The sequence below is a fragment of the Pan troglodytes genome, chromosome 3 (assembly GCF_028858775.2).
Source record: "Pan troglodytes isolate AG18354 chromosome 3, NHGRI_mPanTro3-v2.0_pri, whole genome shotgun sequence".
Lineage (NCBI taxonomy): Eukaryota > Metazoa > Chordata > Mammalia > Primates > Hominidae > Pan > Pan troglodytes.
The window spans coordinates 72935919-72948007 of NC_072401.2; positions in this window are offsets into that span (position 1 = coordinate 72935919).

The window sequence follows — 12089 nt, forward strand, 5'->3', positions numbered from 1 at the left end:
CGAGACACGCCCCCTCCGACGCCCGCGCGCGTGGCCGCTAGGCGCGCCCGGCCCCTCTACCAAGCAAGGAGTGCCCCAGTCTCCAGCTCGCCTGGGGGCGCGTCTAGGGGGAGCCGCCCGTAATCCTCCCGGCCCCTCACTCCTGCCCTTAGGTCAGAAAAGAGGCGGGCCCCACTCCCTTTCTCGATTTCTATTACAAACAAACAACAAAAGTTCCCCCCAGCCCTGGCGTGCATGCATGAGAATAGAGCTGTTAAAAGAAGAATCCGCAGGCTTTGACGGGTCTCTTTAGAGCTATTGTCACCGGTCTCTCAAGTCTAAAGCGCTCCAAGATACCCTTCAGATCTCTTCAAGTCTCCACCCATAGCTGTCCTTGACTAATTAAGCTTCGTTTTAAGCGTCTGCGGTTAAAAAAAAAAAAAAAAAAAAAAGCCTTCCAAATTTCAAACTACCGGAGGGGGAATGCAGTCAGTTTGGGAGAAGTGAGAAGAAAACGTTTCGGGAAGGAGGTTATGGACTCAGAAAGCGTGAGCGTGAGGACTGAGGGGACAGATCCCTAGACGTGGCAGGTAGCAGGTCATTGCTGAGCCCGGAAAGCACGACTGCAGGGGAGGAATTACCCTCAGATGACAGAAGAAAAGGTGGTGAGGACGGGGAGGCTGCCTGGGACCACGGTGTGTCGGAGTAACCGGGCTCACGTCTATGAAGCGGGATAACCAAGCGGAATGCCTAGCCCAGTCATGTGCTAACAAAAACAAAAACAACAAAAAAGAACAGAGAGAGAGCAATTCCACCCCCTTTCACACCTGAAAGAGCTTCTCAGTCTGCCTTTGATACCTTCCTAAACGTCAGTCGTAAGTAACACCTGTCCTCAGAAGCATAGTGGCTCCCCATGACTACAAGCTTAAAGCTTAAACCCCTTAGTGTGGCGTTCAAGCCCCTACTTAACTTGACCTAGATAAGTCTGACTATTGCTTGGTATTACAACATAAGTAGCAAGTGCTATGGGGGTTTGCCAGTAGGAAGATGGATCCCAAGAGGTTCTAGAAACTTTTCACAGTAGATGTATTCAGTCTGACCTTGGAGAATGAGGAAAACTTCAACAGGTGGAAAGTAGGGCAAGGAACACTCTACACAGTGAAAAGGGCAAGCTCAAAATCCCAAAGCAGTTGTTAAGACATCCCAGCTTCTCCTCAGGGTACCTCACTTCCTTCTCTTTGAAGTTCCTTTATTTGTTTCTCTTAGGGCAGGGCTTCCAGACTCTTCATTTCCTGGTATACCCACATAGGACCTCTGTTTCCCTCTATCTGGACAATATATTACTAATTAATGCAGTCTCCGATGCAAGATGAAATGAAGACCCTAAGGTGCTCGACCACCAAAAGTTTCAATGAGGCAATTTCAAATGTGACACCTCTCCATGAATCAAACCTGAAAAGTATTCATTTTCATTGAACCAAAGAGACAGGAAGGAAGGGAGGGAGGGAGGGAGGAAAGGAAGATCGACATTTTTAGGACTGGTACAAACTTTTCTATATATATTTTATTTGTTTAACTAAAATCAAGTTTGAGGTCACATGACTTTTTTAGATGCTGTAGCCCAGGGTACAATTCAGGCCTCTACCAAGGTTGTCAAAGACATAAACTTGTTTTCTTTCCCTTTTTTAGGTCCAAAAAGGCAAAAATGAAATGTCTCTTGTTAAACTTACTAAATGTCCTTCATTTCCTCAATCTGACTGCTTACTGGAAATGTCTTATTAATTGCAAATTTATTCCCACATATTGTGATGCAAATAGAAGAATGGCGAATGGGCAGCTGCATTCATTTAAAATTAGCAGAGGCCCTTGTTCAAGGGATGGCATATTCAGAGTGACCCAAATTATCATGACATGAAGGCCACAGGTCAAATTCATAGGCCAAATTACAAATCAATTGAAAATTTTCTTGAGGGAAGCTGTTGCTATGAACTTGAATTCCTAACTGTTTTTCAAAAGTCTGTATTTTACTTTGCTGTATCCAAACTTTAGGATCTTCTGCAAGATAAAAACTCTGAAATGAGAATGAGTTCTGCTTTTCTTATATGGTTTTTTTCCTGCATATTTAACTCATCAATTTTTTTATTTTAATTATCATATGTTCTTAATAGTATTTTCTCTAGAGAGATTTCTTTCTTTTTTCTTTTTTCTTTTTCTTTCTTTCTTTTTTTTTTTTTGAGACAGAATTTGGCTCTTTTTGCCCAGGCTGGAGTGCAATAGCACGATCTCGGCTCATGGCAACCTCCGCCTCCCGGGTTCAAGCAATTCTCCTGCCTCAGCTTCCCGAGTAGCTGGGATTACAGGCATGTGCCACCACGCCAAGCTAATTTTGTATTTTTAGTTAGAGACAGGGGTTTCTCCATGTTGGTCAGGCTGGTCCCGAACTCCCAACCTCAGGTGATCCGCCTGCCTTGGCTTCCCAAAGTTCTGGGATTACAGGCGTGAGCCACCACACCTGGCCAATTTTATATATATATATATATATATATATTTTGTTTTGTTTTGTTTTGTTTTGTTTTGTTTTGTTTGACATGGAGTCTTGCTCTGTCACCCAGGCTGGAATGCAAAGGTTCGATCTCGGCTCACTGCAACCTCCACCTCCCGGGTTCAAGTGATTCTCCTGCCTCAGCCTCCTGAGTAGCTAGGATTACAGGCACGTGCCACCTTGTCTGGCTAATTTGTGTATTTTTAGTAGAGACGGTGTTTCACCATGTTGGCCAGGCTAGTCTTGAACTCTTGACCTCAGATGATCCACCTGCCTGGGCCTCCCAAAGTGCTAGGATTACAGGTGTGAGCCACCCCGCCCGGGAGTCTTGCTCTGTCGCCCAGGCTAGAATGCAGTGGCAAGATCTTGGCTCACTGGAACCTCTGCCTCCTGGGTTCAAGCAATTCTCCTGCCTCAGCCTCCCGAGTAGCTGAAATTACAGGCACCCGCTAGGACGCCCAGCTAATTTTTGTATTTTAGTAGAGATGGGGTTTCACTATGTTGGTCAGGCTAGCCTCGAACTCCTGACCTGAGGTGATCCACCCGCCTCGGCCTCCCAAAGTGCTGGGATTACCTGTGTAAGCCACCGAGTCCAGCCAGCATCATCTACTCTTGCTGCCGGTTGGACTCTGACCTCTTGTTCTGGTTCTGATAACTGGAATAGTGTCTTACTCATTATAGGCATCAACAGCTTGAGCCAGGGAGGTTTTCCCTTCATGCTGAGAAGGGAAGGAGGTGAACAAGAGAACTTGAGACTTGAGCTGGGCTCCTTCCTGCCTTCTTTTGGAGCCTAGATCACATTTGGAACCCGCTCCCATTTTCGTCCAATCCTAATGCCCTTCCCTGCTGTTTCTGCTCCCATTTTCGTCCAATCCTAATGCCCTTCCCTGCTGTTTCTGTCTCTAACATTTATTACTAACATGCTAGGTATTTTTATTTATTTACCCTACTTAGGAACTTAAGCTCCAGAAAGGCAGAGACATTTTTTTATCCCCAGCACCTATAACTCGTTAGTTGCTCAACAAATATTAGTTAGATGAATGGTTACAAAATCCTAGCTTGGTATCACAATCTCTCAAAGTGGGGACCATCCTTACCCATGTTGGTACCCAATGTTCAGTACCCATCACAGTCTTCCCTCATGTTAAGCATGAGCCTGCCTCCTTGAATCTCCCTAATAACTACTGTTAAATAAATAAATGCTCCTGGATCCCTGGTCTTGGGGTTCTACCCTCCTGGTGAAAATCTCCCTGCCTGCTCTTCTGCATATTGTATTCCTAGCACATTCCTGATTTCACACATCAGCCTCTGGTTGGATATTCCTTGGTGATCATTAACAATCCGTTTTGGCCGGGTGCGGTGGCTCACGCCTGTAATCCCAGCACTTTGGGAGGCTGAGGCAGGCAGATCACCTGAAGTCGAGAGTTCTAGACCAGCCTGACCAACATAGAGAAATCCTGTCTCTACTAAAAATACAAAATGAGCTGGGCGTGGTGGCACACGCCTGTAATCCCAGCTACTTAAGAGGCTGAGGCGGGAGAATGGCTTGAACCTGGGAGGCGGAGGTTGCGTGAGCAGAGATCGTGCCAGTGCACTCCAGCCTGGGCAACAAGAACAGAACTCCATCTCAAAAAAAAAAAAAATGTTTCAACCTTAGGTATCGTTCCATTTGATGGGTTTAAATACAAGTTACATAGCCCATCATCTGCATTGCTCTGCCTCTCTCTTCTCTGGCCTTTACCATTGTCCTTCTTTCCAGAATTCTCCCTCCAAATGTTATGTAGGCCACAAAATGTCACAAATGCAAGAGATCTTAGAGGTGCAGGCTCTTGTTTTATATGTAAAAGGAGACAGGCCTACAAGCTTTTGGCTTGTCCAGGTTTGCACAAGTAGTTAGGGCACAGATGGAGGTAGGACCCATGACTCAATTTCTAGCCAGTCCGGTGCTCTTTCCATGTCTCTCAGACACTTTGTCCAGTCTTCTTTCTGCTCTACCCTGGCCCTATTCCCGAAAACATCTTTTAATCTTTGGGGCCTGATGGGCCACTATGTACAATGGCTTTAGAGATGTATATATTTGAGATAGGGGGACTTTTCAGATCCGCAATTCCATAACTCTGAAGCCTACTTTTTATATTAAGATTAATTACCTTCTGGGCCAGGCCCAGTGGCTCACGCCTGTAATCCCAGCACTTAGGGAGGCCGAGGTGGAAAGATCACTTGAGCCCAAGAGTTCGAGACCAGCCTGGGCAACACAGTGAGACCTCATCTCTAGTAAAAATAATTTTTTAAAAATAGCTGGTGTGGTGAGGTGTGCCTGTAGTCCCAGCTACTTGGGAGGCTGAGGTAGGAGGATTGCTTGAGTGCAGGAGATTGGGGCTGCAGTGAGCCAGGATCACACCACTGCACTCCAGCTGGGTGACACAGCAAGACCACGTCTCGAAAAAAAAAAAAAAAGATTTATTACCTTCTGGCTTGGGAAGCAGAAGCCCTTATTGTCTTCCATGGCATTTAAAACACTCAAGAGCCAACATTGACATGTTAATTTACAAAGCTAATCATCAATTTAGAGGAATATGGACTTGACTCAGAAGACAACTTCTGGCAACCTTTCCCTTCTTCCCAAGGAGAGGTTAAAACCTTCCCACATGAGCTCCTAAAGTGCCATAAGTATACTCTTGCGCCTGTTTTCTTTCCCATGTCTTTCTCATCTGTCTGAGAGGGTCTAGAGACAAGAAACTGTGTTGTGTGTTCTCAACATGCTGATATTCCTGACACAGTAAATAAAATCAAACTTCTGGCAAAGTGTATCAACCCAAAGCTAAAGCCAGGCACTGGTTTTATGCATAAATGTTTCCTAGATTAATGAACCTGTACATTTTCCTTGTTTGTCTAAAAATTATCACTAAACCTACTAGAATGGCTAAAAGTTTAAAAAGCTAAGTATAAAATGCAACAAGGGCTGGGTGCGGTTCTCATGCCTATAATTCCAGCACTTTGGGAGGCCAAGGGGCGCAGATCACTTGAGGTCAGAAGTTCAAAACCAGCCTGGGCATCATGGCAAAACCCTGTCTCTACCAAAAATACAAAAAGTTAGGTGTGGTGGTGTGCACCTGTGATCTCAGCTACTCGGGAGGCTGAGGTGGGAAGATCACTTGAGCCCAGGGGGTGGAGGTTGTAGCAAGCTGAGATCGAAACACAGCACTTTACAGCCGGGCACAGTGGCTCACACCTGTAATCCCAGTAGTTTGGGAGGGCGAGGCGGGCAGATCACGAGGTCAGGAGATCGAGACCTTCCTGGTTAACACGGTGAAACCCTGTCTCTACTAAAAAGTACCAAAAATTTAGCCAGGCGTGGTGGTGGGCACCTGTAGTCCCAGCCATTTGGGAGTCTGAGGCAGGAGAATGGCGTGAACCTGGGAGACGGAGGTTGCAGTGAGCCAAGATTGCACCACTGCACTCCAGTCTGGGCGACAGAGCGAGACGCCGTCTCAAAAAAAAAAAAAAAAAAAACAATGCGACAAAGATACTGAGCACCTGGAATTCTCTCTCTCTTTTCCTCTATCTCCCTCTTCTCTCTTGAGACAGGATCTTGCTGCATCACCCAGGCTGGAGTGCAGTGTCATGATCTCAGCTCACTGAAACCTCTGCCTCCTGGGCTCAAGCGATCCTCCCCCTTCAGCATCCCGAGTAGCTGGGACCACATGTACGACCTACCACACCCAGCTAATTTTTTAAAATTTCTTTTTTGTGGAGACATAGTCTCACTATTTTTCAGTCTGGTCTTGAACTCCTGGGCTCAAGTGATGCTCCCACCTTGGCCTCCCAAAGTGCTGGGACTATAGGAGTGAACCGCCTGCCTAGCCTATGACTCTAATATTGCTGATGGAAATGCAAACTGTTGTTAACAACTTTGGAAATGCAACGCTTTTGCAAACTTGAATTTTCTTATAGACACTTAGCATATAATCCAGTCATCACATTCCTAGATATTTACACAAGAGAACTGAAAACCTGTGGTACCTAAAGACCCAAATGGGAGGTGTCTAACAACTAGAAACAACCTAAAAGTAGTCTAGACTGTGAATGAAAAGCAAATTTGTATCTACCCATTCAGTAGAATGATATTGTTGGGGAGGAAAAACTTTTCCTCTATCCTCTTAGGTTGTTTTTTTTTTTTTTTTTTTTTTTTGAGACAGAATCTCACTCTGTCACCCAGGCTGGAGTGTAGTGGTGCGATCTTGGTTCACTACAACCTCTGCCTCCCATGTTCAAGCGATTCTTCTGCCTCAGCCTCCCGAGTAGCTGGGACTACAGGCGCACACCACCACGCCCAGCTAATTTTTGTGTTTTTTGTGTTTTTTGAGATGAAGTTTTGCTCTTGTTGCCCAGGTTGAAATGCAACGGCATGATCTCGGCTCACCACAACCTCCGCATCTCCACTTCCGGGTTCAATCGATTTGCCTGCCTCAGCCTCCCGAGTAGCTGGGATTACAGGCACGCGCCACCACACCTGGCTAATTTTGTATTTTTAGTAGAGACGGGGTTTCTCGATGTTGGTCAGGCTGGTCTCGAACTCCAGACCTCAGGTGATCCACCCATTGTCTCAGCCTCCCAAAGTGCTGGGATTACAGGCGTGAGCCACCGCTCCCGGCCTATCCTCTTAGGTTTAATCATTGGTGGCATGCAAATCAAATTGACAAAAGACATACTGGCAACATAAAAGACAAATTTTTTTTTTTTTTTTTGAGACAGAGTCTCTCTCTATCCCCAAGGCTGGAGTACAATGGCGCAATTTCAGTCTACTGCAACCTCCTCCTCCTAGGTTCAAGTGATTCTCATGCCTCAGCCTCTGGAGTAGCTGAGATTACAGGCACCTGGCACCATACCCAGCTAATTTTTGCATTTTTAGTAGAGAGCCTTTCACCATGTTGGCCAAGCTGGTCTTGAACTCCTGACCTCAGGTTATCTGCCCGCCTTAGCCTCCCACAGTGCTGAGATTACAGGCATGAGCCACTGCTCCCAGCCCAGAAAAGACACAATTAATCATATATTAAATGTACATAAAAGATTTGATCAAAAAATGTGATTCACGGGGCAGTTGGAATCTGGGCCTATATACCAACTTAATAGAGAAGGAGAGAGGGAAAAGGGCACTTAGGGGAAAACAAATGACTTTTTGGAAAGACAAATGGGCTTTAGGAGAATAGATGGGAGATATGATAGTTTTGTGACCATGCCTTTTAGATGTGGTGTGCAGACTTCTCTCTCTTCTTTTGTTTTTCTTCAAACCTTGCTTGGTTGAAAGTGACTTCTCATTAGTGGTGATAAGAGTCAATTGTCCCTGGTTGCTTTGCTGGGAAGGGATTTACAAAAACTGAATTCTTTTTGGAGGCTCTGCTTTCAGGGATATAAGAGATTTCAAGAACTCAGATGGCCTTCTACTCAAAATAATTTTTATGCCACAGCTGTGTATTCTGGACTCATTCAATAATAAAATAAAGTAACTACAGATACATGCAACCACATAGATGAGTCTCGAAAGCATTATACTAAGGGAAAGAAGCCAGATGCAAAAGGCCACTTACCTCATAATTCCATGTGTATACCATTCAGGGAAAGGCAAGCTATGGAAACAAATCAGTGGTTGCCATGGGCTGGTGGTAAAGGAAGAGGATTGACTACAAAGGGCACAAAGGAATTTTGGGGGGTGATATAATTGTTGTATTTACTTATTTATTTATTTATTTATTTAGAGACAGGGTTTCACTCTGTTGCCCAGGCCAGAGTGCAGTGGCATAATCATAGCTCACTGCAGCCTCAAACTCCTGGACTCAAGAGATCCTTCTCCCTCAGCCCCTCAAGTAGCTGGGATTACAGGCATGCACCACTCTGCCAGCGGGGTGATGTAATAATCAACATCTCAACTGTGGTGATGGCTACACAACTATATACATTTCTCAAAATTTGTAAAACTAAACTACTTACGGCCAGGCGCGGTAGTTCATGCCTGTAATCCCAGCACTTTGGGAGGCCGAGATGGGCGAGGTGGGGAGTTCAAGACCAGCCTGACCAACATGGAGAAACCTCATCTCTACCGGGCGTGGTGGCAACAAGAGCGAAACTCCATCTCAAAAAAAAAAAAGAACCTGAACTACTTACCAGGGTAAATTTTACTGAATACAAATTATACCCCAATAAACCTGACTTTTAATAAATATAACTATAGGCCAGGTGCAGTGGCTCATGCCTGTAATCCCAGCACACTGGGAGGCGAGGCAGGTGGGTAACTTGAGGCCAGGAATTTGAGACCAGCCTGGCCAACACGGTGAAACCCCATCTCTACAAAAAATACAAAAATTAGCCGGGCATGGTAGCACGGGCCTGTGGTCCCAGCTATTCGGGAGGCTGAGGCACAAGAATTGCTTGAATCCAGGAGGTGGAGGTTGCAGTGAGCTGACATCACACCACTGCACTTTAGTCTGGGCAACAGAGTAACACTCTGTCTCAAAAAATAAATAAACAGGCCAGGTGCTGTGGCTCACACCTATAATCCCAGCACTTTGGGAGGCCGAGGTGGGCAGATCACGGGGTCAGGAGTTTGAGACCAGCCTGGCAAACATGCTGAAACCCCATCTCTACTAAAAATACAAAAATTAGCTGGGCATGGTGGCCCGTGCCTGTAGTCCCAGCTACTCGGGAGACTGAGGCAGAAGAATCGCTGGAACCCAGGAGGCAGAGCTTGCAGTGAGCCGAGATCGCGCCACTGCACTCCAGCTTGGGCCACGGAGCAAGACTCTGTCTCAAAAAATAAAAAATAAAATAAATGAAAATAAATAAATAAATGAACAAAAAACTATAAACAATAGATACTAGTTTGTGTGTGAGTGTTTCGGGTATATGCACTGTTTTGGTAAAGTGTTCAAAATCCTTTCATAAAATGTTATATCTGAGAATGTCTTTCCTCCTGATACAGTCTCTATTAATTTATACTAAAAAGTCACTTCGTATCCTTAACCCTATTTATCCAGCAGGTTTGTTTTTTGTTTTTTTTTTTTTTTTGAGAAGGAGTCTCACTCTATCGCCCAGGCTGGAGTGCAGTGGCACGATCTCGGCTCACTGCAAGCTCCGCCTCCTGGGTTCACGCCATTCTCCTGCCTCAGCTTCCTGAGTAGCTGGGACTACAGGCGTCCGCCAGCACGCCCGGCTAATTTTTTGTATTTTTAGTAGAGACGAGGTTTCACCGTGTTAGCCAGGATGGTCTCGATCTCCTGACCTCGTGATCCGCCCGCCTCGGCCTCCCAAAGTGGTGGGATTACAGGCGTGAGCCACCGCGCCCGGCCCAGCAGGTATTTATTAAGCACCTTCTCTGTTTAAGGTGCAAGGGTGGTGTGGGGCTAGGAGGTGGGTAAAGAAGTATAAAATGGGTTTTGACTTTCACCAGCTCATTATCTAGTTGAGGAAATAAAATATATCCTGCTTTAGTAAAAGCACAGTCAGTAAGAGCTTTTAGAGTTTGAAGAATTTGCTTCCAGCTAGTAGTCTTGAGCAAGCTTCAAGGAGGAGGTGGAGTTTGTTTTGCCAGAAACGATGCAGCCATGGCACAGTTTACATGGGGAGAGTCCAAAGTACAGATACCAGTTACCTTAAGGTCATCCCTAATGTGTCAGTCCATGAAAGGCAGGGTAACTGATCCTCGTGAAAGATGAAAAGGCAGAAGAATCAATGCAGGAAAAACAGCTAAACCAAGATGGCACACCAGCCGGAGTTGGAGCACAAGAATACTGAAGATGAAGTGCACAGGATCAATGGGGTACAGACACCCTTTTACATATGGGTGTGGCTTGCTCCAAAGAGGTATTTAAAAAGCAGGGATCTGGCCAGGCACAGTGGCTCACAACTGTAATCTCCCCGAGATTGTGCTACTGCACTCCAGCATGGCGACAGAGTGAGACTCTGTTTCAAAAAAAAAAGGCTGGGCATAGTGGCTCATGCCTGTAATCCCAGCACTTTGGGAGGCCGAGGCAGGCGGATCACGAAGTCTGGACTTCAAGACCAGCCTGTCCAGTATGGTGAAACCCTGTCTCTACTAAAAATACAAAAATTAGCCAGGCATGGTGGAGGGCGCCTGTAGTCCCAGCTACTCAGGAGGCTGAGGTAGGAAAGTCGATTGACCCCGGGAGGTGGAGGCTGCAGTGAGCCCAGATCTCGCCACCGCACTCCAGCCTGGGCAACAGAGTGAGACTCCGTCTCAAAAAAAAAAAAAAAAAAAAAAAAAAAACAGCAGGGATCAAGTCTCTCAGCAAAGCACAACCAATAGCACTACAATCCAATCATAAGCATGGATGTCACAGACAAACTGTAAACTAATGAAGTGCAAGAATTGGGATGAAGTTGAAGTCTAAATTCCTGGATTATACTAAGAAGAAATAACGTATTTCCATAAGAAGCTAGTCTGCATGTAATCTATAAAGACAAAAAAAGAAGGTGAAACATTGAGCATTATTAGGCCAGGCGCAGTGGCTCACACCTATAATCCCACCACTTTGGGAGGCAGAGGCGGGTGCATCACCTGAGATCAGGAGTTCAAGACCAGCCTTGCCAACATGGTGAAACCCCTTCTCTACTAAAAAATACAAAAATTAGCTGGGCGTTGTGGTGAGTGCCTATAATTCCAGCTACTTGGGAGGCTGAGGCAGGAGAATCACTTGAACCCAGGAGGCAGAGGTTGCAGTGAGCCCAGATTGCACCACTGCACTGCAGCCTGGGCGACAAGAGAGAAACTCTGTCTCAAAAAAGAAAAAAAAGAAAAATTGGACACTATTCACCTAAAATTGTCTAACGATTATTGAGACACTGAATCTGGTAGACAGAGATGCATAATGTAGGTTTAGGACAAGGATAGTTCACTCAGATTTTTCATGGCTTAGATAAATGTCAAGTTTTTGTTTTGCTCTGTTTTGTTTTTTTTTGAGACAGAATCTCGCTCTGTTACCTAGGCTGGAGTGCAGTGGCACGATCTTGGCTCACTGCAACCTCTGCCTCCCAGGTTCACACGATTCTCCTGCCTCAGCCTCCCAAGTAGCTGGGACTACAGGCGTGAGCCACCATGCCTGGCTACTTTTTGTATTTTTAGTAGAGATGGGATTTCACCATGTTGGCCAGGCTGGGCTCAAACACCTGACCTCAAGTGATCCACCCGCCTCTGCCTCCCAATTACAGGCGTGAGCCACTGCGACCAGCCAAATGTCAAGATTCTTTATCTCTCCTGACATGAAGTTCATACTCGACTGGGCACAGTGGCTCAAGCCTGTAATCCCAGCACTTTGGGAGGCCGAGGCAGGTGGATTACCTGAGATCAGAAGTTCGAGACCAGCCAGGCCAACATGGTGAAACCCTGTCTCTACTAAAAATACAAAAATTAGCCAGGCGTGGTGGCGCAGGCCTGTGATACTGGCTACTAGGGAGGCTGAAGCAGGAGAATTGCTTGAACCCAGGAGGCAGAGGTTGCAGTGAGCCAAGATCGCACCACTGCACTACAGCCTGGGAGGCAGAGAGAGACTCTGTC